Below are 25,510 nucleotides of genomic sequence, written 5' to 3'. Positions count from 1 at the left end.
AGCTTAAGAAAGAAATACTTGATGAAGCTCACACCACACCTTATTCACTGCATCCGGGAACCACCAAGATGTTTTAGGATTTAAAACCCTACTTCTGGTGGTACGATATGAAAAGAGATGTGGTGGACTACGTGTCCAAATGTTTAACCTGCCAGCAAATCAAAGCTGAACATCAAATGTCGGCAGGGTTATTGCAGCCTTTAGTCCTTCCAGAGTGGAAGTGGGAGGACATTGCAATGGAATTTGTAACTGGTTTGCCTAAAACCACATGAATGTATGATTCAGTATGGGTCATAGTGGATAGATTTACAAAATCAGCTCACTTTCTGCCAGTGAAAGTTACATATTCAGTGGGCCAATACGATGAACTATATATAAAGGAGATAGTTCGTCTCCATGGAGCCCTTAAATCTATTGTTTTAGACGTGGATCCAAAGTTTACATCGAAGTTTTGGGTGAGTCTTCAGAAGGCTATGGGTACCAAGCTGAAGTTTAGCACAACCTTTCACCCTCAGACTGATGGTCAATCAGAAAGAACAATTTAGATACTTGAAGATTTGTTACGAGCCTGTGTCATGGACTTTGAGGGTTCATGGAGTAAGTACTTGCCTCTAATTGAATTCTCCTATAACAATAGCTACCAGAGTACAATAGGGATGGCTCCTTATGATTTGTTATATGGTAGGAAATGTCGTTCCCCTATTCATTGGGACGAAACTGGAGAAAGGAAGTACTTCGGTCCAGAATTAGTTCAGAGGACCAATGAGGCTATTGATAAGATCAAGGCTCAGATGCTTGCCTCCCAAAGCAAGCAGAAAAGTTATGCTGATCCGAAGCGTAGAAATGTCACATTTCAGGCAGGGGAACATGTTTTCCTGCGAGTTTCACCAATGAAGGGTATTAGGCGCTTCGGGATGAAGGGAGTTGAGCCCTAGGTTCATTGGGCCATTTCAGATACTTGAGAAGGTCGGGCAGGTAGCGTATCGGCTAGCTTTACCACCACAACTGTCAGCTTTTCATGATGTATTCCATATTTCAATGTTGAGGAAATATGTTTCAGACCCGACTCATATCTTGAGTTATGAAGCTCTTGAACTAAAATCACACTTATCTTATGAAGAACAACCTGTTCAGATCCTTGATAGGAAAGAAAAGGTTCTTCGGAACAAGACCATTGCCTTGGTCAAGGTGCTCTGGAGAAACAGCAAGGTGGAGGAAGCCACCTGGAAATTAGAGTCTGACATGAGGACTCAAGATCCAGAGCTATTCAGATTATATTTCTAGGACAAAATCCTTTTAACGGGGGGATAATTGTAATGACCGCTTTAGTATTTTGGATTAGTAAAGACAATTAGCACTAATTTCTGTTATTTTTTATGATTATTTATGAATTTAATTATTTGTGGACCCCCATATTAGGAATGAGCATTAGAGTTATAATTTCTCAATTTCGGAGATTTTATTAAACTCTAGGGGTATTATTTGACTTATATGTGAAATATATTATATTTGTAATTTTTGCTCGGCGACAAAGGAAAATGCGATGGATGGCTAGTTTGATCACATGGGTAAGTTTAGAACCTTATTACTTAGTGGGAAATATTTTGGAGAAAATAAATATCGGGATTGAGCGGGGTTATGGAATTTGACCATTTTACCCCTAGTTTTGAGAAATACCTTAGTTTTAAGTCATGGGCATTTTGGTAATTGTCAAAGGTTTGGGATAGGTGGCTGCCTAGATTTTTGACACCTAGGCTTGTTAATATTTTCAGCAATATATTAGTTAATTAATCTCTTTTCATTTGAAGCAAAATAAAGGAATTAAGGAAAACCAAAAACATAGAACTCTCTCTCTCTTTCTCTCTTTCGGCTGGGGCAAAAACTAGGGGGAAGTTCATCTTCAAGCTGGTGTTTTCTGAGTATTATGCAAGGTCTTTGTGAATCTAAGCAAAGGTAAAACCCTAGAACCCATGAATATGTATTTTGAAGCTTTTTCTTTAGTTTGAGAATGTGATTTTGTGAATTGATGGTTGTTAGGGTTAGAATTTTAAGGTTCATTTGAGTTGGTTTAAGCTTCTTCCAGCTGGTTTTAGTGTATGGATTTGGTTTTGTGCAAGTTTGAGCTTTGAGTTCAAAGCTTTGATCTCTAATTGCATAATTTGATTCACTAAGTTTTTATGTGAATTATTGGCTGGAATATGTTGGTTATGCATTGTATAGGTGTTCTGGAAAGTATGGTTGCATTTGGTGGAGTTTTGAGCAAAGAATGGAGAATTTGGGGTGAACTAGTATGGGTTAGGCTATTTTTAGCCTATGTATCAGGTCACAATTTGAGTCATTTTTTGATGTTTTTGACAGAATTACGCTTGTTTTCTATGTTTTCAAGTTTCCCCTAGTTGTTGGACGTTCAAGGCTTCAAAAGTGCAACAAAAGACAAGTTGAGCCAAGAAAAACGTAGAAATCAAGATTCGGTTCACTTATGGCCGCGAGGGATTTATTTATGGCCGCGACTAAGATTTCGTAGAGAGGTTGCTTTCGAGCTGGGGTCAGTAGCCGCGGCGAGCTACTCCACCGCTGCGGCCAAGTCAGCACTCACCGCGGTGAGGGTAAATTCGTCTTTTGAATCCTGGAACGAGAGATAAAAAGAAAACTGCGAATAGAGGCCAGGGGCAGTGATTTTTAGACTTATAAAGCAGTCAAGAGCAGCTGGAGGAGCAAAGTGGAGACCCAGATTCATTCCACCAACAGTTTCTTTCTTCTGTCCTTTTTAATTTCTTTATGTTGAATATTATTTTGGAATGGTTATGGATTTGAATATGAGTTAAACTCCCATTTAGGGAAGATGATGAATGTTGTTTAAAGTTTACCCTAAATAATGTCATTTGCCATTCCTGTTCATGTTCGTTGTGAAATTATCCTTATTTGTGTTATTTCCATGTTTAAGCTTGATCACCTTAAGCATGTTCTATGATCTCAATTCGAAATCTGAAAAGTGAGAATTGAGAATGCTAAAATTTGGATAATCTAGGTTTATGTGAGATGAAAGTATTTGCATGACTTATGTGATAATTTAGATTATTGCTTAATGTTGATTTCATGTGATTCTAACTAAGAGATTAATTAGAGAGCGTGTGATTTAGAACCTAGAAGATCTGAGAAGAGCTAGGTTAATGTGTATAATCTGTCATTCACAACAGGAAATGGGATAGTAATTAGACATTAACAATTGGGTAAACATATCAATAGGATTCTCTGCCATATCTTCTCATTTTGATTTATTTCTATTTGTCTACTTAAGCTTCTTCAATTTTTATTCTGTTCTAATCTTGAAAAATATTGGTTTGCCAAATAGAATCATAAATTTAGTCTAGTGGTATTCAATCCAATTCCCTGTGGTTCGACCTCACCTGTGTGAGTTTACTACTTGATTACGTGCACTTGCGTATTGTTCATAAATTTTCGTAACAAGTTTTTGGTGCTGTTGCCGGGGAATTGTCTAAAGATTGATATTGCATAAGATTATATTAAATTCTACCTTGGTTTATCTTTCTTGTTAATTGCTAACATGTTTCTTTCAATTTTGTCTTTGTCCATTTCAGGAGTTGAAGGTGTATGCGACGTCAAGGACAAGGTGTCATATTACCGGTTGATCCTGAAATTGAGAAGACTTGCAGAAGAAACAGAAGGAACAAGAGGCAAGAGAGAGTTTCATCAACTACTGAAACATAAGAAATCATGGCTGAGAATGCTAATGGTGGTAACAATGGAGGCAACAACGGTAATAATGGAGGTTCCGTTAAGGATCAAGCAAATGGCCGCAGTCTAAGAGATTATATTCTCCCAACTCTTACAGGGGTTCAGTCTTGCATCATGCCGCCCGCCGCAGATGCCAACAACTTCAAAATTAAGCCTGCAATACTCCAAATGGTGCAGTCTTCAGTCCAGTTTGGTGGACTTCCCTCTGAAGACCCCAATCTGCACTTATCAAACTTCATGGAGTTATGTCAGACTTTTAAAGTCAATGGGGTTAGTGATGATGCCATTCGTTTGAGACTTTTTCCATTCTCGCTGAGAGAGCGAGCCAAGAGTTGGTTGATCTCCTTACCACCGAATTCTATAGCAACATGGACAGATTTGGCAACGAAGTTTCTGTCTAAGTTCTTTCCTCCAGCAAAGTCTGCTAAGCTGCGAGGAGAAATTAATAATTTCTGTCAGCAGGATAGTGAATCTCTCCATGAAGCTTAGGAGAGGTTCAAGGATCTCATCAGGAAGTGTCCTCATCATGGTATTAAGAAGTGGATGCTGGTCCACAACTTTTACAATGGGCTTGTTGGTAATACTAGAACACTTATAGATCCCACGGATGGTGGAGCATTTATGAGGAAAAGTGCAAATGAAGCCCATGAATTGCTAGAAGAGATGCCCTGAATAATCAACAGTGGCCAACTGAGAGAAGTCAGGCAAAGAAGGTGGCTGGTATGCATGAGGTTGATGCCATAACAAAACTGACAGCCCAGGTAGAGGCCCTGACAAAGTTGATAGCTGTGCAGGCAAAACAGGCTCAAGTTGTTTGTGAGCTCTGTGGAGGCCCTCATCCGTATGAGGGCTGCCCGATAGATGTGAATAGTTTGCCAATGGATGAAGCTAAAGCTATTGGGAATTACTCTCAAAACAACAACTATGGGTTTAATCAAGGAGGAGGTCGAAGGAATAGTAGAAATCAAAACCAAACGCAGATCCAATAACAATCACAGCAACAAGGCTCTAGTGGGAGTTCTAGTCTTCAGACAGATTTATTGCTACAGTTTATGACAGAGACTAGATCATCCATTAAAGCCTTACAAACTCAGATGGGGCAGTTGGCAACTCAGATAGCAACCCACCCTCAAGGGAACTTGCCTAGTACAACAGAGGTCAATCCAAAAGAAAAATGCAAGGCAATTACCTTGAGAAGTGAGAAGAAGTATGAAGGGCCTGATGGGGGACAACCAGTGGAAGAAGAGACTCAGGATCTCCCGCCACCGGTATCAACAAAAAAGAAGACTACTGAGAGTCCTACACCAAAATAAGCATCTCCACCAATCAGTATAGATCACCATGTGAAGGTCCCGTATCCATAGAGACTCCGAAAGACTAATCTTGACAAGCAGTTTTTGAAATTTCTAGAGGTCTTTAAAAGGTTACACATCAACATTCCTTTTGCTGAAGCCTTGGAACAAATGCATAGCTATGTGAAGTTTATGAAGGAGATCTTGTCAAAGAAGAGAAAAATAGAAGACTATGAGACAGTGGCATTGACCGAGGGTTGTAGTGCCATACCGCAGAAGAAACTTCCTCCCAAACTCAGAGATCCTGGGAGTTTCACCATTCCTTGCACCATCGGGTGAATAAAAGGGATAAATGAATTGTGTGACTTAGGAGCCTGCATTAACTTAATGCCTCTGTCAGTGTTTAGAAGATTTTAGTTGGGTGAGGCAAAGCCAACTACAGTTACCTTGCAACTAGCTGATCGATCACTAGCTCATCCAAGGGGAGTCATTGAGGATGTATTAGTAAAAATTGACAAGTTCATATTCCCAGTTGACTTTATTGTTCTGGATATGGAGGAAGATAGCAATGTCCCAATTATTCTTGGGAGACCATTCTCGGCAACTGGTCAAGCATTGATTGATGTCCAGAAGGGTGAATTGAAGCTGCGGGTGTAAGGGGAAGAAGTAGTCTTCAATGTACTTAAGGCGATGACTTTTCCAAAGGCAAGTGATAATTGTTTCTTTGTTGATCTTATTGATACCATTGTGGAGAAGAAAAAGTTGATAGAAAATCCTTTAGAATTGAGCTTAACTGAGCAAGAATTAACTGAGCAAGAAGGAATGGAGGCAATTGAGTATGCTAAATGGCTTGACTCTTATGGGCCATTGAATAGGAAGTATTATGAAGAATTGGGGGTTGTGCCAAAAGAGCTTGTGCCATCTACAAAAAAACAACCAGAGTTAGAACTAAAGGTGCTTCCTAACCATCTACGGTATGAATTCTTGGGAGAAGGCAAGAATCTTCCAGTGATAGTGTCAGCTTCACTTTCTGATGTGGAAACTGACAGGTTGCTTAGAGTACTCCGTGCACACAATAAGGCCATTGGGTGGACATTGGATGATATTAAAGGAATCAGTACCTCAACAGTTATGCATCGAATTTTTATGCAAGAGGACGCTAAACCAACTATTGATGCACAACGAAGACTTAATCCACCAATGAAAGAGGTTGTCAGAAAGGAGGTGGTCAAGTGGTTAGATGCTAGAGTGACTTACCCAATTTCAGATAGCAAATGGGTTAGCCTGGTGCAAGTAATACCAAAGAAAGGGGGATGACAGTGATAAAGAATGAGAAGAACGAATTAATCCCCACAAGAACGGTGACTGGTTGGAGAATCTGCATTGACTACAGGAAGCTCAACAAGGCAACCAGGAAGGACCATTTTCTTTTGCCCTTCATTGATCAGATGTTAGACCGGCTGGCTAGGCAAGAGTAATACTGCTTCTTGGATGGCTATTCTGGGAATCATCAAATAGCCATAACACTTGAAGATCAGGAGAAGACGACATTTACATGTCCATATGGCACTTTTACTTTCAGGAGAATGCCCTTTGGACTATGTAATGCTCCTACAACATTTTAGAGGTGTATGATGACTATCTTCTCAAACTTGATTGAAACATGTATAGAGATTTTTATGGATGATTTCTCAGTTTTCGGTTCTTCTTTTGATCATTGTTTGGAGAACTTGGAGAAAGTGCTAATCAGATGTGAGGAATCAAACTTGGTTCTTAATTGGGAAAAGTGCCACTTCATGGTAAAAGAGGGGATAGTTCTGGGGCATAAGATTTCAAAGGCAGGCATCCTATTTCTGTAAAAGGAGTTAGGAGTTTTCTTGGCCATGCTGGATTCTACCGACGATTCATCAAAGACTTTTCGAAGATCTCAAAACCGCTGTCCAATCTGCTTGTTAATGGGGTTCCTTTTGAGTTTGGGAAAGCATGTTTGAAGGCTTTCACAATTCTTAAGGAGAAATTGATATCCGCGCCCATAGTCACTTCACCAAATTGGGAGTTACCATTTGAGTTGATGTGTGATGCAAGTGACTACACAATTGGAGCAGTTTTGGGCCAACGAGTTGACAGGGTGTTTCACACCATCTACTATGCTAGTAGAACCCTGAATGATGCTCAGCTGAATTATGCCACCACGGAGAAAGAAATGCTGGCCATTGTGTTTGCTTGTGATAAATTTCGGCCATATCTGATTGGGAATAAGGTAATAGTTTATACGGACCACTGTTAGGAAAATTCTGTTTATTACGCAAGTGTACGTATCAAGTAGTATCTCACGCAAGTGAGGTCGAACCACAGGGAATTGGATTAAGTACTACTAAATTATAATTATGATTCTATTTGGTAAAATAATAAGTTGCAATTTTAAAAGTAAATAACTCAGAAATTAAAGAGAAAATAAACGAAGATTAATCAAGATGAGAGATTAGGGAAGTGAATCCTGTTGATAAGTTACCTATGTTAATGCCTAATTGCTATCCATATCTCAATGTGAAAGACAGATTATAAATTAACCTAACTCTTTTCAGATCTTTTAGGTTCTAAATAATATGTTCTCTAATTAACTTCTTAATTAGATCAACACAAAATCAGCATTAAGCAATAATCTATTAGTCACTAGGCTATGTAAATACTTTCGTTTTACATCAAAACCTAGACTATCCAAATTTTAGCATTCCTAATTCTCACTTTTTCAGATTTCGAATTAGGATCATAGAGCATGTAAAAGGTGATCAAGCTTGCACATGAAATTAAACACAAATAAAGATAGTATTCACACATAAGATGAAGGAATGGCAATTATTTATTAACTAGGCATAAACTTAAACAACATTCATCATCCTCCCTTATTGGGAAATTTAGTTCATAATAACTCTAAAAACATCCATGATTAATTCAGAAATAAAAACAAACATAAAGATGAATAAAAAGGGTAAAAGAAAGAAACTAGAAGGTGGTATCGCTCCGGGTCTTCAAGATAGCTTCCTCTCCACTTTGCCTCCACTATTAGTTCTGTTTTTGCTTCCTTTTGACCTTCAATGTCGTATTCCTTATATAGGGATAAGTGGTGAGCCTCCAATTGAGTGAAAAATCAAAATTAGGTCAAATCTGCGATTTCCGTACATAGTCGCGACTAGCATTTAAGCTGGTCGCGACTACAGGCAAAACTCGAAAACCGAGTTTCGCCAACTTACGAAGTCGCGACCAGGGTCGCGACCAGGAAAAAGGGTCGCGACCTGGCTCTCTGGAGGTCGCGACTACTGATGCTTCAAGAACCGAATTTTCCAAATTTTTCCAAGTTTGTCCCAGTTTTTCGCCATTTGACTGAATTCGAACTTTAACACCCCGGGAACCTGAAATAATGAAAATCAAGCGTAAAACTGCTCCAAAAAACACCAATAGACGAGATAATGCTAACTTTAAAGACCCGAAATATATGTTAATTATAACCTAACAAATTCCCCCAAACTAGATTCTTACTCGCCCCCGAGTAAGATAAAAAAAACTAACTACTCTATCAGATAATCACTACACTGCTGACTCATGCTCTGTTTCCTTCCTTGCATAAACTAGAATTTTGATCTTACTAACTCTAACAATTAACTCGGATGCTCAATTAATAACACTATGTACAACTGCAACAATCTACTCAAATATGAAACTTTGTTATAAAAGTTTTACTCTTTCCATTAGTTCCACAACTCGATAGCTCATAAGCTTGCATGTTTACCTTTCTCCACTAATGTTGATAGTTTTCTTTGGAATCATTAGGTCTTTTCAAGGTTTAGGTGATATGGCTCAGATATTCAGGGATAGGCAACAGATAATTTTGGCTCAAGATATCATAAGCACACAAACAGAACCCACAAGCTTCTTACTTTTTTTCTCAATACCCCATAGCGTTCCCACATCTACCAAGATTGAGAGAGGATATATTTACTATTTTCCAACATCACTGAAATCATATACTTTATTTGTTTATTTTTCTCCTCTTTTTTTTTCAAGTATATTTTTTTTCAGTGACATTGAATTACACAATTTTTTTTCTTTCTTCTCAATCTTACAAAAAATTTTCTCCCTCTCACTATTTCGTCACACTAAATGTTTCTTTTCCCCCAAACTAATCATATAGCTTATGATATCATGGATAATCATGGTGAAAACAAAGAGTAATAGTGTGGTTGCAAAATTTCAAATCAGTGGGTGAAAACTCAACAGGTTAAGGCTCAAAAGGGTAACTAGGGATACACATTATGGTAGGCTTGAAAGGCTCAAACTATCCAACAAATGCCTAAGTCATAATCCAATTGAACACTATCAAGGATTTCGCCTCAAAAGAATAAACATGCAAGTTCTAAGCTATCCTGTCAATCTTACCACAAACCATAGTAAAACAGTTATAACAATTTTCACAACTTGAGTATTTGCAGAAAGACACAGGTTTCTAAGCATCCAAACTAATCCAAAGAGTTAACAAAATCAAGCACACAGTTATTTTGCAGTTTCAGATCACATCACACTCATCAGCAGTATACAACTATCATCAAGCTTATTGCCATTCCTTAACTAAAACAACAACTAAAACAGAAAATTAACATGCAGAAATTAAAGTGCAGAATTAAAAATTTTTTTTTTCTTAAGCCTCTCCCCCCAAACTAAATATTACATTGTCCCCAATGTATACAGTAAAATGCAGAGAGAAGAAACTTACCTGAGACCCTTTCAGAAAGGGTTGGGTGGTGGCGGCTGGTCATAGGGATAGAACCGAGGAGGTTGTGCCAAGTAGTTTGGGTCATCAATCCCAATGTTCATTCTGTTGATGAGAGAGTTGAGTTGCTGAACTTGTCCCTCATCATAGATACTCCTCTGCACCATGTATTGTTGCATGTGGTTGTTCTGCTGAATTATGTAACTCAGCTGTGCATGAGTGTATTTTGTTGTGGGATCGATGGGCCCAGGCAATTGAAGTGTTTGCTCCTCTTCTTCCTCTTCAACACTAGGCTCACGTTGCCGCCTACGCCCTTGCGGTGCATCAGGTGGTGGCTGCCCATAGGGGTGTGGCTCTTTCAGCCTGTTGACAAAGGCGATGTCCATCTTACGAAGTGGCAACACCGTGTTGTCAAACTCTAACTGGGGAACTTCATATGCCCCACAGAGTTCTGTGATAACCCCTGCCAAACCGAAACAACCTCCCGTGGCTCCTTGCACGATTTGGTCAATGCTCTGCCGTATGACTTGTCCAATGTTAATGTTGTACCCTTTCATTATGGCATACACATATTTAAGGCGATCCATTTGGACATCGGAAAAATGCTTGTTAGGCACTAACCGAGCACTCACAAAGTACAGCCATGTTTTTGCCACCGGGTTAATCTCACACCGGTACAGAATATTGGGCGACCCCTCGGTACCATCATTGTCATGGAACCTCAACCCAGGAAATCCCACTGTCTCCGCGACATCCACCATATCAAATTGTTCTTCCTCCTCAATAATTCGGAGGCGTTGCTCCTCCCTAGTGTAATCTGGGACAGAGAACATCACATTGAATGCGTCAGCAGTGGCGGGAACCTTCTTTCCACGAACCTTTACTTCCCCATTTCGACGGTCGGGCCAATTTGCAAGGAATTCACAGGCCATAGTAACATTAGCCCGACCCCGAGTATCCACAAAACTTCCCCACTTCATTCTTTCAATTTGCGCTCTGATTGTCTCAAACCGAGGTTGGCGCCTCAATGGATTTTCAGGGAATTCAATACCCCTATCTTCAATATAGGCTCTATTCTTCAACCTTACGAAGCGATTGTGAGCCTGGATACTACCAAAGCGGGTTCTATCAAAACCCGTTGGTGGTGGGTTCGAAGATGAACCTTCTTCAACATTCCTTGTCCTCTTTGGTGCCATTTTTTTCTTTTTTCTTTTCGAAATTACTTTTTTTTTTCTGAAACTTTTTTTTTTTTTCTAAGAAAAATTGGGCAGCACCTCCCCTTAAATTTCCTCTATCCCAAAAATACAAAATTCACTCAATCAATGTTCCTAACCACTTAATACCATAATACAATAATAATAAACCCAATATCATCAATTTTACACCACACACAATTATATCACTCAAAATTTAAAATAATTAATCAAATTCTTGAAAGAATGAAGAAAGTGATTCTTACAACCCGAAAACGCTTTACTCCACCTCCATTGTTGAATGTTCTTGAAAGCTTGAGTTTGAGGTTGACAACAATGGTGATTTTTGGTTTTGGGTATTCTTTGGTGTGGGTTTTGATGATATGTGTAGATTATTGAGTGAAATTGGGTTTTTTGATTGGATTGGGTTTAAGAAATTTGAGAAAAGATGAAAAGATTGAAGTTTGAAGATGAAAAATTGAATTTTTGAGAGGAAAATAGGGTAGGGTCGGCTGAGAGGATTTGAAATTTGAATTTGGTTTGTGTAGGGTTGAATGAGGGGGAAAGTGTGAATTTATAGAATTTTTGGTCAGCAAGTCGCGACCTGGCCAAAGGCTAGTCGCGACTTGCTAACGAGGAAAATTTAGGTGTTTCTGGAAATCAGCAAGTCGCGACTGAGGTCGCGACTTGAGAAATAGGTCGCGACTAGGCTTAATGCTAGTCGCGACTTCTGGGCTTCAGGTCGAAAAAATAATTTTTTTTTTCAGGCTTTTCACGATTCAATTAAAAAGAAATAATGTCTGGTACTAAACTAAAAATTGAAAATACTAACAAAACAATCAAAACAAAATAATACTTGGGCTGCCTCCCAGAAGCGCTGTGTTTATCGTCATGCAGCTAGACGCTGAGCCTTGGACTTCAAAGTGGCGCCAGGATCATGGCGGACTTGGCTTGGTCAAACTGACCTCCCAAGTAGAGCTTTAACCTTTGTCCATTGACTTTGAAAGTTGTTGGACTTTCACCTTTTAACTCCACCGCTCCATAAGGGAACACCTTGACCACCGTAAATGGCCCCGACCATCTTGATTTCAGCTTTCCAGGAAACAGTTTCAGCCTTGAATTGAAGAGTAGCACTTGCTGTCCTGGGTGAAACTCTTTCCGTATTAGACCTTGATCGTGCCACTTTTTAGTTCTCTCTTTGTATATCTTGGCGTTTTCATAGGCTTCGTTCCGAAACTCATCTAACTCATTCGACCGTACATGTGATCTTTTCTCCCCTGCAGCTTTTAGTTCCATGTTAAGAGTCGTCATAGCCCAAAAAGCTTTATGCTCTAACTCCACCGGTAAATGACAAGCCTTTCCAAACACCAACCGATATGGGGACATGCCAATCGGTGTTTTGAAAGCTGTTTTGTATGCCCACAGTGCGTCATCCAACTTCCTTGACCAATCTTTCCTTGATCTTTGCACTGTTTTCTCCAGAATCATCTTAATCTCTCGGTTAGAGATTTCAGCTTGGCCATTACTTTGGGGATGGTATGGTAAAGCAGTTCGATGTCGAACACCATATCTTGAGAGGAGTGCTTCAAATTGCTTGTTACAGAAATGGCTCCCTTCATCGCTTACTATTGCCCGAGGAGTACCAAACCGAGTAAAAATGTTCTTTCGTAAGAAGCGGAGAACTGTCTTTCCATCATTCTGAGGTGTAGCTGAAGCTTCGACCCATTTAGACACATAATCAACAGCCAAAAGAATGTACTGATTGCTAAAGGATGAAGGAAAAGGACCCATAAAGTCTATTCCCCATACATCAAACAATTCAACTTCTAAAATTCCTGTTAAAGGCATCTCGTTTCTTCTTGAGATATTACCTGTTCGTTGACAACGATCACATGCCTTTACAAAAGTAGTAGCATCCTTGAATAGCGTTGGCCAAAAGAATCCACTTTGCAACACCTTTGCAGCTGTTCTATTTCCACTAAAATGTCCCCCACATGGTAAAGCATGACAGTGATTTAGGATAGAATACATCTCCTCTTCAGGAACACATCTCCTTATGATCTGATCGGCGCAGTGCTTGTAGAGGATTGGTTCTTCCCAATAGTAATGTTTCACCTCAGAAAAGAATTTCTTCAATTGTTGACGCGAAAGCTCGGGTGGAGTTATTTTTGCAGCCAAGAAATTAACATAGTCAGCGTACCAAGGTACCATCAGGTTTTCCCTCACACTAAAGAGTTGTTCATCAGGAAATTGCTCATTTATTTGTACCTCCTTTGTATTCTGACTCTCTTGCAGCTCTAATCTTGACAAATGGTCTCATACTGTGTTCTCGGTGCCCTTTTTATCTTTTATCTCTAAGTCGAACTCTTGAAGTAAAAGTACCCACCGAATCAGTCTTGGTTTTGCATCCTTCTTGGTCATAAGGTATTTGATTGCTGAATGATCTGTGTAAACAATTACCTTATTTCCAATTAGGTAGGGTCGAAATTTGTCACAAGAAAACACTATTGCCAGCATTTCTTTCTCTGTAGTGGCGTAGTTTAATTGAGCGTCATTCAGAGTTCTACTAGCATAGTAGATTGTGTGGAATACTCTGTCAACTCTTTGACCCAGAACCGCTCCAATGGCATAGTCACTAGCATCACACATCAACTCAAACGGCAGTTCCCAATTTGGTGAAGTTACTATCGGTGCTGTAATCAATTTCTCCTTTAAAATCTTGAAAGCTTTTAAACAATCTTCTCCGAACTCAAATGGAACTCCATTTACAAGTAAGCTCGATAAAGGTTTTGAGATTTTAGAGAAGTCCTTGATAAATCTGCGGTAGAAGCCAGCATGTCCCAGGAAACTCCTCACTCCTTTTACAGAAACTGGAGGTGGCAAATTTTCTATTGTTGAGACCTTTGCCTTATCCACCTCAATTCCTGCTTTTGAAATTTTGTGCCCAAGAACAATTCCTTCTGTTACCATAAAGTGACACTTCTCCCGTTTAACACCAAGTTAGACTTCTCGCACCTTGTTAGTACTTTTTCCAGATTTTCCAAACAATGATCAAAGGAAGAACCAAACACTGAGAAATCATCCATAAAAATTTCAATACAAGATTCAATCAAATCTGAAAAGATAGCCATCATACACCTTTGAAAAGTGGCAGGGGCGTTGCACAAGCCGAAGGGCATTCTTCTGAAAGCAAAGGTACCATAAGGACATGTGAAAGTAGTCTTCTCCGATCTTCGAGTGCTATAGCTATCCGGTGGTACCCAGAATATCCATCAAGAAAACAAGAATACTCTTGCCCCGCTAATCCGTCTAGCATTTGATCGATGAAGGGCAAAGGGAAGTGATCTTTTCTTGTTGCTTTGTTGAGTTTCCCGTAATCGATGCAGATCCTCCAACCTATGATCGTTCTTGTAGGAATCAACTCATTCTTTTCATTCTTGATTACCGTCATTCCACCTTTCTTCGGGACCACTTGCACCGGGCTAACCCACTTACTATCTGAAATAGGATAAGCAACTCCAGCATCCAACCACTTAACTACTTCTTTTCTGACTACTTCTTTCATGGGTGGATTGAGTCTTCTTTGAGCATCAATAGTTGGTTTGGCGTTGTCTTCCATGAGAATTCGATGCATCACCGTTGAAGGATCGATTCCTTTAACATCTCCTAGTGTCCAAGCGATTGCCTTGTTGTGAGCCCGAAGTACCCTCAAAAGTCTATCGGTTTCCACATCGAGAGAGAAGCCGAAACAATAATCGGCAGCTTTTTATCTTGACCCAAAAACTCATACCTCAAGTGACTAGGAAGCACCTTCAATTCAAGTTCTGGGGGCTTTTCAGTAGATGGCTTCAGCTCTTTTGGAACCGCTCCCAATTCCTCAAAGTATCTTCTGTTCAAAGGCCCATAGGAGTCGAGCCACTTCACATACCCCATGACCTCTTGTCCTTCTTGCTCCGTCAATTCATCTTCAGTTAGACTTAGTTCAAGAGGATCATCTAGCAGCTTTTTCTCACTCACCATTTCATCAATCAAATCAATAAAGAAGCAGTTATCACTTGCCTTTGGGTACGTCATAGCCTTTAGCACATTAAAGACCACTTCTTCTCCTTGGACTCTCAGCTTTAATTCACCTTTCTGAACATCGATTAAGGCTTGGCCAGTTGCCAAGAATGGTCTCCCAAGAATAATTGGGACATTGCTATCTTCTTCCATATCCAAGACGATGAAATCAGCTGGAAAGATGAACTTATCAACCTTAACTAACACATCCTCAATGACTCCTCTAGGATGGGCTAGTGATCGGTCCGCCAATTGGAGAGTTACTGTTGTTGGCTTTGCTTCACCCAACTGCAGTCTTTTAAACACCGATAGAGGCATCAAGTTAATGCTAGCTCCCAAGTCACAAAGTGCATTTATTCCCTCAATTTTTCCTATAGTACAAGGAATAGTGAAACTCGCTGGATCTCTGAGTTTAGGAGGGAGTTTCTTCTGTAGGATGGCACTGCACTCTTCAGTTAGAGCCACTGTCTCATAGTCCTCCATCTTTCTCTTCTTTGACAGGATTTCCTTCATAAACTTCACATAACTTGGCATCTGCTCTAAAGCTTCAGCAAAGGGAATGTTAATGTGAAGTCTTTTGAACACTTCCAGGAATTTGGTGAACTGGTTGTCTAGACTTGACTTTCTGAGCCTTTGAGGATAGGGTATTTTCACATGGTGATCTATATTAATTGGTGGAGACTGCTGTGGCTGTGGTTGACTATCAGTAGCCTTCGTTGGAGTGGGTGTTGGGGTCGACAACGGTTGCTCTTTATTCTCCTTTTCTCCATTCACTAGTTGTGGCAATTCAGGACCATCATAATTTTTACCGCTTCTCAGGGTAATTGCCTTGCAGTTTTCCTTGGGGTTTACTTCAGTTGTGCTAGGCAAATTCCCTTGAGGACGGGTTGCTACTTGAGTTGCTAGTTGGCCCATCTGTGTCTGCAGGTCTTTGATTGAAGATCTAGTTTCAGTCATGAATTGAAGCAGTAAATCTGTTTGCAAACTAGAATTTCCACCAGAGGTTTGTTGCTGATTAAATTGTTGATTCTGATTCTGGTTCTGGTTCTGATTTCGTTGCTGATAGAACCCACTGTTTCTTCGGTTGTTACCCTGGTTGAACCCATAATTGTTGTTGTTGTTCTGTGAATAGTTTCCAATGGCTTTAGCTTCATCCATTGGCAAATCATCCACATCAGCTTGGCATTCTGAAAAATGATGGCTTCCCCCACATAACTCACACACAACTTGGGCTTGTTTAGCTTGCCCTGCAATTATCTTTGTCAATGCCTCAACCTGTGCTGTCAACTTGGTGATTGCATCGACCTTTAACACACCAGCTACCTTCTTTGATTGACTCCTCTCAGTTGGCCACTGTTGATTGTTTAGAGCCATCTCCTCTAATAGATCATAAGCCTCATTAGCACTCTTCCTCATAAAGGCTCCTCCAGCTGCAGCATCTATTAAAGTTCTTGTATTTCCTACCAACCCATTGTAGAAGTTGTGGACCAGCATCCACTTCTCTATACCATGGTGAAGGCACTTTCTGATCAGATCTTTAAACCTCTCCCAAGCCTCATGGAGAGATTCATTATCTTGTTGGCAGAAGTTATTAATTTCTCCTCTCAGCTTTGCAGACTTGGCTGGAGGAAAGAACTTTGACAAGAATTTCGTTGCCAGATCATTCCAGGTGGCAATAGAGTTGGGTGGCAAGGAGTTTAGCCAACTCTTGGCTCGCTCTCTAAGAGAGAATGGGAACAGTCTCAGTCGAATAGCATCATCACTAACTCCATTAACTTTAAAGGTTTCACAGAGTTCCATGAAGTTAGAAAGATGCAGATTAGGATCTTCAGAAGGGAGGCCACCAAACTGAACTGAAGACTGCACCATCTGAAGTATGGCAGGTTTGATCTCAAAGTTGTTTGCATCCACTGCCGGTGGCCTGATACATGACTGCACTCCCGTCAGAGTAGGGAGAATGTAATCTCTCAAGCTGCAGCCATTAGCTTGATCTTCTACTGCGCCACCATTGTTACTGTTGTTGCCTCCATTGTTTGCAGCATTGGCAGCCATGATGTCTGAAGTTTCAGCAATTGCTGAAACTCCCTCTTGCCTCTTGTTCTTTCGGTTTCTCCTACAAGTTTTCTCGATTTCGGGATCAACTGGTAATATCACTGCTTGTCCTTGACGGCGCATACACTTATGATTCCTGAAATAGATCAAGAAAATATTGCAAGAAAAAGGTCAGAAAAATCAGCAAGAGAAAATATACCAAAGTAGAAGTTAGTATAATTTTGTGTAATATCAATCTTTAAACAATTCCCCGGCAACGGCGCCAAAAACTTGTTAGGAAAATTCTGTTTATTACGCAAGTGTACGTATCAAGTAGTATCTCACGCAAGTGAGGTCGAACCACAGGGAATTGGATTAAGTACTACTAAATTATAATTATGATTCTATTTGGTAAAATAATAAGTTGCAATTTTAAAAGTAAATAACTCAGAAATTAAAGAGAAAATAAACGAAGATTAATCAAGATGAGAGATTAGGGAAGTGAATCCTGTTGATAAGTTACCTATGTTAATGCCTAATTGCTATCCTTATCTCAATGTGAAAGACAGATTATAAATTAACCTAACTCTTTTCAGATCTTTTAGGTTCTAAATAATATGTTCTCTAATTAACTTCTTAATTAGATCAACACAAAATCAGCATTAAGCAATAATCTATTAGTCACTAGGCTATGTAAATACTTTCGTTTTACATCAAAACCTAGACTATCCAAATTTTAGCATTCCTAATTCTCACTTTTCAGATTTCGAATTAGGATCATAGAGCATGTAAAAGGTGATCAAGCTTGCACATGAAATTAAACACAAATAAAGATAGTATTCACACATAAGATGAAGGAATGGCAATTATTTATTAACTAGGCATAAACTTAAACAACATTCATCATCCTCCCTTATTGGGAAATTTAGTTCATAATAACTCTAAAAACATCCATGATTAATTCAGAAATAAAAACAAACATAAAGATGAATAAAAAGGGTAAAAGAAAGAAACTAGAAGGTGGTATCGCTCCGGGTCTTCAAGATAGCTTCCTCTCCACTTTGCCTCCACTATTAGGTCTGTTTTTGCTTCCTTTTGACCTTCAATGTCGTATTCCTTATATAGGGATAAGTGGTGAGCCTCCAATTGAGTGAAAAATCAAAATTAGGTCAAATCTGCGATTTCCGTACATAGTCGCGACTAGCATTTAAGCTGGTCGCGACTACAGGCAAAACTCGAAAAACCGAGTTTCTGCCTAACTTACGAAGTCGCGACCAGGGTCGCGACCAGGAAAAAGGGTCGCGACCTGGCTCTCTGGAGGTCGCGACTACTGATGCTTCAAGAACCGAATTTTCCAAATTTTTCCAAGTTTGTCCCAGTTTTTCGCCATTTGACTGAATTCGAACTTTAACACCCCGGGAACCTGAAATAATGAAAATCAAGCGTAAAACTGCTCCAAAAAACACCAATAGACGAGATAATGCTAACTTTAAAGACCCGAAATATATGTTAATTATAACCTAACAACCACTCAACAATTAAGTACGTCATGACCAAGAAGGATGCAAAACCAAGGTTGATTCGGTGGGTGCTTCTACTCCAAGAGTTTGACATTGAAATAAAAGACAAGAAGGGGACCGAGAATCTAGTTGTTGATCATCTTTCAAGACTCGAAATAGAATAAAGCCAAAATGCAAAAGAGGTGCAAATAAATGAAGAGTTTCCTGATGAACAACTCTTTAGTTTGAGGGAGAGCTTTATTGTAACGCCCTAAAAAATTAGGCACGCTACCCAAAATGCTTATGAAACCCGAATCCCCTAATCGAGATTACTAATTAAAATAGCGCAGAATTTAAACTTTTATATTAAATAGACTGAAAATAAACTTGTAATATATTTAAAGTTTTCAAAATAGTTGGGATCCCAAAAATATTTACAAACTTATTACAAGTTCTATTTTACTAGCCGACCTAAGCGGCAAAACAGAATACAAAAGTCAACACTGTTAGACCCATAACCCGCTTGGTCTGTAGTGGCATGAACATGTACATTCTTCACCCTGCTCCTGAAACTCATGGCTGATCAGCTAATGCCTTACCCTTTCCTGCACAGTAGAGCACCCGTGAGCAAAGCCCAACAAGACAGTATAAATCATATCAAATATATTATGCTCATTTACATATGTCTGTATAGTACAGACCTGATCACTATTTCATCATGGCCATTTATGTCTATGTGGCGTAGACCTATGTGTTGCGCTCACACATCTAATTAAATCTACGTGACGTAGACCCACGTGTTGCTCTCACACGTCTAAATACATTAAGGCCTTAGAAGTGGTTCATCTCGGTTATGAGTACCGAGTCCAACCTGATTATGCCTTGAGCGCATAATCCCTAAATCTCATTTCAATTAACATGGCATGGCATTTATACACATATATCACTAGGGTAATAACCCTAGGCTATTAGACCGCTCCTATTAGGGTAATAACCCTAATCCCGGTTACTAAACATTCATGCATATCATTCTCAATATAAGCACCACTGCGCATACTCTACGTGCTAATTACTGTCTTACCTGATTTCCCGCAATAGTAGAGATTCCAAATCCCCAGGTGCTCCTGACCAGGTGCCGGTAATCTTAGTCACACACAATCCGGGATTTTCACAAATAGGGTTAACCCCTGATTTCACTTTCAAAAAATAAAATCATGGCATTTCAAATACAGATAATCACGTAGAGCTCGAAAAGATCTTTCCAACGGTATAGAGAATGTGCCAAACGGAGTCCCGAGTCAACAGTTATGGTCAAAATAAAATTCAGCATTTCCCGATGAACTCCAACCGGAATTCCGGATGGAGCAACCCTGAACCAACCGGAATTCCGGTTGTCTGGGCAGAGAACACGAAATTTCTCAATCTTTAAACCCCCAAAACTCACTCAAATCATCCCCAAACATTCCCAAACTTTCCAGAGCATCAATATATGTCATAATAAACATATTCCACAACTGAAACACAACAATTGCACTAAAAATCAAAAAGTGCCATTAAAGCACCAATGAACTCAAGCTTGCTTTTCGCAACAAAATTCACAATTAATCCACTTACAGCAGCTAGCAAATATTATAGGGTGTAAAACACATATTTATGCATCAAAATCCAACAATAAATCCATAATTTCAAATTGCACAATAATCAAAATCATGCCTTAAACTCCAAAACTTCAAGCTCTAAACTTGAGCTTCAAACCAACATCTTTCCAATATTTTCCAGCAGCTCAAGACCAAATAAAACATGTATTTTCAACCTAGAAAATACCCTAAAATCTTACTCCAAGCTCAACAAACATAAGTCCCAACCAAATCATGCAATTTCACCAAGATTAAACACCAAACTTAACAACATGCATACACAAGAACACATCAACTATACATGCTATTAAACCATAAAATTCAGCAAGGAAAATCAATTAGAAACTCATTTAAAAACTGTAGAGACTACCTCAAGACTAAGCAAGAATAATCCCCACAATCAAGCTCCAAAAATTAGCTCTAATTCACACGAATTTTCTTCAAATTCAACGTGAAATAACAAGAGGGTTTGGGAGAGAGAGGGGGTCGGCTAAGAGGAAAGCAAAACCAGAAAATTACATTTCATTTCATCAAATATCAATTTTAATCAAACATAATAATTAAGGGTGAAATGATCAAAATGCCTTTAGGGCATAAATACCCACATACACCCTCACAAGGATAAAATAGTCATTCAATACTCAATTAATTTCAAATAAATTTCAGATTATCCTTTATCAAATAAAATGTCAAATAATCAATCTAATTTACATTTCGGGCCCGAACCCAGTGCGGCCCGAAATTCCCGGTTGTGACTATACCGCGTTAACCTGTCAGAACACACCTGAAAAGACAACACAGGCATACTATATAATAATATAGTTCTATTAAGCACGTAATTGAATTAATTTCATCATTTTACCATTCTTAGGTCATAATTACCAAAATGCCCCTGGCTCACCAACGAGGTCTTTAATATATTAAAATTCATATAAAATCACATATATTGAACTATATAATAATATAATTCCTCCATTATACATAATTATCTGGTTAGGGTTTTGCTAATCCTTTTCTTAATTATGGGTATTACAATTACCCCCTCCTTATAGAAATTTCGTCCCGAAATTTACCTGAACAACTCCGGATATTTCTGCTGCATATCCGTCTCCAGTTCCCAGGTTGCCTCTTCTACTTTACTGTTCCTCCACAGTACTTTCACCAGTGCCACTGTCTTTCTTCTCAAGACTTTTTCTCTTCTATCAGGTATCTGCACTGGTTGTTCCTCGTATGACAAGTCCGACTAAAGTTCCAATGCTTCATAACTCAGAACATGAGACGAGTCTGAGACAGATTTTCGAAGCATTGAAACATGAAACACATTATGTACAGCTGCCAGCGCTGGGGGCATAGCCAACCTGTACGCTACTTGCCCTATCCTCTCAAGGATTTCAAAAGGTCCAATGAACCTCGGGCTAAGCTTTCCTTTCTTCCCAAAGCGTTTTATGCCTTTCATCGGAGATATTCGGAGAAATACCATGTCCCCGACCTGAAAATCAATATCTCGACGCTTTGGATCAGCATAACTCTTCTGCCTACTCTGAGCCGCGAGCATTCGCGCTCTAATCTTATCAAATGCCTCACTTGTTTTCTGAACAGCTTCAGGACCCAAGAACTTTCTTTCACCCACTTCGTCCCAGTGAATAGGTGATGTACATTTTCTTCCATATAAAAGTTCATAAGGAGCCATCCCGATTGTTGCCTGATAACTGTTATTATAAGAAAACTCGATCAGGGAAAGGTACTTTACCCATGATCCCTTCAAGTCAAGCACACATGCCCGTAGCATGTCCTCTAAAACCTGAATGGTCCTCTCGGATTGCCCATCCGTCTGAGGATGAAAAGCTGTGCTGAACTTTAACTGAGTTCCCATAGCTCGATGCAGACTTTCCCAGAATCTCGATGTAAACTTCGAATCGATACAATGGACTTTGGGACACCATGCAGACGAAAAAAATTTCTGACATACAACTCAGCATACTGGTCAATGGAGAAATTCGTCCGAACAGGTAAAAAGTGAGCAGACTTTGTAAACCTATCCACTATGACCCACACAGAGTCCAATTGTCCCGTAGTTCTAGGCATACCTACCACAAAGTCCATAGCTATATCTTTCCATTTCCATTCTGGTATTTTCAGTGGTTGCAGCAACCCTGCAGGTCGCTGGTGCTCAGCTTTCACTTGCTGACACGTAAGGCACTTAGCAACATACTCAGCGATGTCATTCTTCATGCCTGGCCACCAAAACATGGCTTTCAAGTCTTGATACATCTTTGTCGACCCTGGATGAACTGAATAAGGAGTCGTGTGAGACTCATCCATGATCTCTTTCTTGATGTTCTCATCCATGGGCACACAAATTCGATTCCTAAATCTCAACATTCCCGTTTCATCTACTAAGAAATCACTAGCCTTCCCAGCCGAAACCCTAGCTCGGGTTTTTATCAATTCTGAATCTTGCTTTTGTGCTTCTTTAATTCTCTCTAGAAGAGTGGATTGCAGGGTAATATTACCCAATTGCCCCACAACCAACTCAATCTAAGCTCGAGTCATTTCATTTGCCAGCTGTTGGGAGATTTGCTTCATAGAATTCAACGGACTCTGACCTTTTCTACTCAGGGCATCAGCAACCACGTTGGCTTTACCAGGGTGATAAAGGATCTCACAATCATAATCCTTCACCAATTCTAGCCAACGCCTTTGTCTCATATTCAAGTCCTTCTGGGTGAAGAAGTATTTCAGACTTTTATGATCAGTGTATATCTCACATTTCTCGCCATAAAGGTAATGCCGCCAAATCTTTAGCGCAAATACCACTGCTGCAAGTTCAAAATCGTGAGTAGGGTACCTCTGCTCGTACTCCTTTAACTGCCGAGAAGCATAAGCTATTACCCTCCCAGCCTGCATAAGCACACAGCCGAGACCCTGTCTCGAGGCATCACAATATACCATAAACTTTTCCTTATCTGAAGGAAGAGTTAGTACGGGAGCGGTAATCAAGCGTTGCTTTAACTCCAAGAAACTTTTCTCACACCGATCAGTCCAAACAAACTTCTAGTTCTTTCGGGTCAGCTCCGTTAAGGGTACAACAATCTTTGAAAAACCCTCAACGAACCGACAATAATAACCAGCCAAACCCAGAAAACTTCTGACCTCTGTAGCTGACTTCGGTACTGGCCAATCCCGAACAGCTTCAATTTTGACCGGATCCACCATGATCCCATCTTTATCCACTATGTGCCCCAGAAATGAGACACGGGATAACAAGAATTCACACTTTTTGAACTTAGCATAAAGCTTGTGATCTCGTAATCTTTGCAAAACCGCTTTGAGATGCAACTCATGCTCTTCTTCTGTCTCAGAGTACACCAAAATATCATCGATAAACACAATCACGAACCTATCCAGGTAATCCTTAAACACCCGGTTCATCAAATCCATGAATGTCACCGGGGCATTAGTGAGTCCAACAGACATCACAAGAAATTCATAGTGTCCATACCGAGTACGAAACACAGTTTTTGGGATATCTTCCTCTCGAATTCTCAGCTGATGATAGCCTGAGCGAAGATGATCTTGGAAAAGACCGTCTTCCCCTTCAATTGATCAAACAGATCATCAATTCGAGGTAAAGGATACTTGTTTTTAATGGTAAGCTTGTTTAACTCCCGGTAGTCAATACACATTCGCAGGGTTCCGTCTTTCTTCTTCACAAACAAAACCGGAGCACCCCAAGGTGAGTAGCTCGGTCTGATGAATCCTAGATTCAGTAACTCTTGCAATTGTATCTTCAATTCCTTCAACTCAGCTGGAGCCATTTGGTACGGTGCCTTAGACACTGGATCCACTCCCGGAGCCAATTCAATAACAAATTCAATTTCCCGGACAGGTGGCAATCCCGGCAAATCTTCTGGAAAGACATCAAGGAACTCGCATACCAATCTCATATCCTCAAGCCCTGATGTCACAGGTTGGCTAGTGTCCACTGCAGTAACTATGAACCCTAGACAACCCCTACCCATCAGGTCTTTAGCTTTCAACAGTGATATTCTCGGTATGCGTGCCCCTTGAACTTTACCCACGAACACCGCTGGGTTAGCACTGTCGGGCTCAAACACTACCATCTTTCGTTTGCAGTAAATCATCGCTCCATACTTAGACAGAAAATCCATTCCCAAGATTATGTCAAAATCAGATAATTGCAACTCAATTAGATTGGCGGTCAACTCACAACCGTCAATCCAAAAAGACAATGACCGAATCCACCTTGTGGACACTATTAGGTCTCCCGAGGGTAACAGGGTTCCAAACCCCGAAGCATAAATATCACATGGCTTATGTAAACTTTCTATCACTCCACTCGATACATATGAATGAGTAGCTTCTGAATCAAATAATACAGTATATGCACAACCATTAATAGACAACTGACCTGTCACAACTGACGGACTAGCATCAGCGTCTTCCTGAGTTATAGTAATAAGTTGCCCCGGGTTCTGAGCAACATTCTTCTTAGGCTCTTCTCTCTTGGCTTTGGGACAGTCTCTGATAAAGTGGCCCACCATGCCACACTGGAAACATGCCTTGGCTCGGCACTCACTAGGATGATGCTTCTTGCATTTAGGACATTCTGGATGTGATCGGAATGAGGACCTGCGACCCTGACGGCCACCTCTGTTTTCCCGAAACTTTCTATTTCCCCCTGAAGCTCCGGAAGCCTTAGCCTTCCGTTTGTGCTCAGGGTTGACACTGTCGGTCCCCTTACTGACATTACCACCAGCAGGAGGGTTTGATGCCATGGCGGCATCCTTTGCAGCCTGCTCCTTCATTACTTTTTGCTCGGCCTCCTCAACAATTAAGGCCAAGTCTACCACTCTCTTATATAGAGTGTCATGTGATGTGGTAATCTTCAAGTCTCGACTGATCGTAGCATTCAGTCCTCGAACATACTTTAGTTTTCTGGTGAAATCTGTAGGCACCAGATCACCAGCAAATTTAGATAGCCTATCGAATTCCAGAGTATATTCGGCCACAGAAATTTTCCCCTGAGTCAACTTCACAAAATCTTCTTGGTGTGAAGTCCTCACTACAACGTTATAAAACTTTTCTTCAAACAGTTTCTTGAACTCTTCCCATGTCATCACACTGACATCTCGAGTCTGATTCACTATGTCCCACCAGACGCGGGCATGATCTTGAAACATAAAGGCCGCACAATTCACCCTCTCAAATCCCGTCATCCCCATATTATCAAGGATACGGGTAACAGTGCTCATCC

At 40.1% G+C, this 25,510-nt stretch overlaps 2 non-coding genes across 2 annotated transcripts; one reads left to right on the top strand and one right to left on the bottom strand.

Moving 5' to 3' along the window:
* Positions 1-4,182: 4,182 nt before the first annotated feature.
* LOC133036416 (small nucleolar RNA R71) lies at positions 4,183-4,289 on the bottom strand. Its single transcript, XR_009687073.1, has one exon. It is a non-coding gene; the product is annotated as a small nucleolar RNA R71 (small nucleolar RNA).
* A 12,280-nt stretch (positions 4,290-16,569) lies between these two features.
* LOC115711817 (small nucleolar RNA R71) lies at positions 16,570-16,676 on the top strand. The gene has a single exon (XR_004010687.2). It is a non-coding gene; the product is annotated as a small nucleolar RNA R71 (small nucleolar RNA).
* The last annotated feature ends 8,834 nt before the right edge of the window (positions 16,677-25,510 follow it).

The sequence above is a fragment of the Cannabis sativa genome, chromosome 3, assembly GCF_029168945.1.
Source record: "Cannabis sativa cultivar Pink pepper isolate KNU-18-1 chromosome 3, ASM2916894v1, whole genome shotgun sequence".
Lineage (NCBI taxonomy): Eukaryota > Viridiplantae > Streptophyta > Magnoliopsida > Rosales > Cannabaceae > Cannabis > Cannabis sativa.
The sequence above is the reverse complement of the archived record's forward strand: the minus strand, read 5'-3'. Positions and strand labels throughout refer to the sequence as shown.